The sequence below is a fragment of the Marmota marmota genome, unplaced genomic scaffold (genome assembly GCF_001458135.2).
Source record: "Marmota marmota marmota unplaced genomic scaffold, marMar, whole genome shotgun sequence".
NCBI lineage: Eukaryota > Metazoa > Chordata > Mammalia > Rodentia > Sciuridae > Marmota > Marmota marmota.
Genome location: NW_025999977.1, coordinates 20,964,516 through 20,967,832, shown reverse-complemented (window position 1 = coordinate 20,967,832; position 3,317 = coordinate 20,964,516).

Genomic DNA, 3,317 nt, shown 5'->3' with positions numbered 1-3,317 from the left:
AATTTTTAAGCATTTAAAAGTTTGATAGAAACTACTAGATAATTCTTCTTTGAGGAATACATATACAGAGTTATTCTATAAAGCCATAATTAAAGAGAACTATTCTTAAATTCCTACACATAGCATAGTCAGTCTGCATTCTGTATTTTAAGTTACATGAACACTCAATTTCTCCATCCCAAGTTTATGTCAGATTATTTGCATTATTAGGAGACAAAAAAATTTATAATTGTGTTTTAAAATATCTTTAAAAAAAGTTGTGTTAGCTTTCTGTTGTTGCAATGAAATACCTGAGAAATTCAACTTATAAGGAAGAAAGATTTATTCTGGCTCATGGTTTCAAAGGTTTAAGTTCATGTCCACTTGGTCCTATTGTCTTCAGGCTTATGGTAGGCAGTATATCATGCCAGGGAGCACTTGTTCAAACAAAGATGCTCAATATGGCATGCAGGAGGCAAGAAAATTTGAGTATACCCCCAGCGATCTAACTCTCCCCACATGGCCCCAACTCCTGAAGGTTCCCCCTCTCTGTGATAGTGCCACAGGCAGTTGACCAAGTCTTATCTGATAGCTGGTTGGTTTGGTAGACAATGTTCTCATGATATTAAAAAGTCAGATATTTTCAGATTATAAATTTCTCTGAAATTTGTCACCTGTATAGCTCCTATAATATTTAACATAGGAGAGCTAAAGAGCTCTCCATCTTCACATAGCTAATTATTTCCTTAATGCTCATGATACATGTGAAAATCAACCCTCCTGCCTCAGCCTCCCAAGAACCTGGGACCACCGGCATGTTCCTCCATGCCTGGGTATTTAACCCAATTCCATTTCTCCCTGGGTACCTTGTCAGACTATATGTCACAGGCTCCCTTGTTGTCCTTGCCTGTGACTGAATTCTAACATTAGGAGTTTCTTCTATTTCCAGGCCTGGCCCATAGAAATCTCTCTCATATCTAACCTTCTAAGTGTTCTTCTTATTACAGTTGAGTGGAAAGGAGAAGATGTCCCATCAGGGGCACTCTGGAGATAGGTCTCACCAGCCCACAAGAGCCGATTATTAAATATTCAGGAATGCTGTAAGCCAAGGGTTAAACTGTTGATAGTTGGAAACTGACCCTTGTTGAAGTATTTTTTCCTAAATAAATCAGCAAATGCCAATGTATTAGGCTCTCTCCACTCCTCTCTTCCTCTCCCTCTCTTCCTCTGTCTTGAAAATAATTTATTAGCATTTCCACTATCATCACAGTGGTTTTATAATCTGCACATGGAAGATGACAGAGATAAAATCTGGAAGGAACTTGGGTCTCTGTTATACCCCCAGGGAAACAAACTCCTGACCAATAGCACCCACATTTGATTGCTATGTGAGTGAGCTATGGGGATTCCAGGTGGACTCCAAGCCATCTTAGAGCCCACGTTCCCTGTCTCATTAACAGTGCCCCATTCATTGGCAGAATTGGCTTAGTTTGAATGACTATAACTCCAGCAAAATAAAAGTATAAAATATTTGTTGTGCTAAGCTACTGAAAATTTGAAGTTTGTCAATAATATCTTAACTAATACATTAGTTAATCATTTGGATTTACAACAAAGAAGCTGATACTCGGTCTTCATAATAATTTTATAAAGAAAAGCAGTCAGCCAGCAATTGGGTGATATGTACCCCATATCATATGTGTGCAAATAAGACACAGAAAATAAAATGATTCACTGAATTGATAGTGGTAGAGTATCAGAAGTTGCCCTTACTTGGAAGCCAGGGCTATGAAAACAACTCACCTGCAATTTCCAATAATTTTTTGAACACAGTGTTTGACTAAATTACCACAGTTATCCTTTTGTTCATGGAGACAGACACGTTTGTATTTTCTCAGCACACACCAATTGAGGGAAAGATAAAAAGGTGTAGATGAGTCCTGAGGGTCATATAAAATTTATTTAGCATAGTTCTTATGTCTCTTGGGGGTGTTTTGTTTCTCAATCCAAACTGCAGTTGCTGCTTCAAAATGTTAACAAATTAAAGCCACTAGTTTCACATCAAATACAAAGTCCCAAAGTTTCGTTTTGGTTTTGCCTCTAGCAACTACACAATGGAGACCTATGACTGGAATAGGTAGTGTTTTATCTAAAATCACTCAGAACTATACGTTGATTGACTGTGAACACAAAAACTCAGGCCTGCATATGCACAAACAGCATGAGCCCATGCCCTTCAAAACAGCCTCTGAATCAAAGAGACCCTTGAATACTTGATGACAAGGTTTCTCTTGTCCATCTTAATGTCTGAATTATTCCCTCCACTGGCTTATATGCAAACTCCTATACCTTCATGTTATTATCGCATAGTTATCAGTCAAAATTCTTAACAATCTGTTCCCATTCTGTTTTTGACTTACAATTAACATTTAGGTCCACTGCATGCTTTTTTCACATCAACTAAGTTGGTCCTCAGAGGAAACATATAGAGCTGGTTTGACTTGTATCACCATTAATGAAGAAACAGATTTTGGAGAGGTTAAGAAGAGTATCCAACTTTCCATAGCTACTTAAGAGGCAGAATTCAGATTTTAAACACACATCTATGAGATTTTAAAGCCCAACATCTTGGTTATCTAATACCCTGTCTCCTCCAGAGTTTCTTCCCCCATCTCCCTCTGTTCCTCACTAGTTACCTTTCTTGTGTTCAGATTGCTAACCTGCACCATGTATCATTCCACTACCACATCCTACCACCCTGGCTTTACTCAATCCAACTTCACCTACACAACTTCTCCTTTTTATGTCTACTCAATTTTCAAAACTTAATTCACATTACATCTTGCCCTCAAGTTGTCTTGTTTGCTATTTCCATGATTTATTTCTCTCAATTCTGAAAGTATGATGTGGTAAGCCATTCTTATAGACCATGGCCGCCATTAGAAGATGGCGCCAGCTTCCACTGTGGCCTGTGATAAACAACTCCTTTTATGGAGAGTTGGCGTGCAATCCCTTACCACCCTATGAGAGAGATCCACGTGGTGGCTTAGGATTGGGATGCGGGGGGCTTTATTAAGCTGTGCTTGGGCGTGTCGGGGCGGGCGCTAGAAGATGATACATGACTCAAGGCCTGAATAAACTGCTGAAAGAAGAATCCTGTGTCGTGTTTTCCCTTGCCGGCGAGGGGTCGAGACAGTTGGTGGCCCGCACGGGGAACATATTCCTCGAACCCAGGATCCAGAACTTTCAGCAGTCAGGGTGGTTCACCAGTAAGTTCCCAGGTAAGTGGGAATCCACAAGTAAGTAGCGGGACGCTCCTCTGTAGAAAAGGAGAGAGC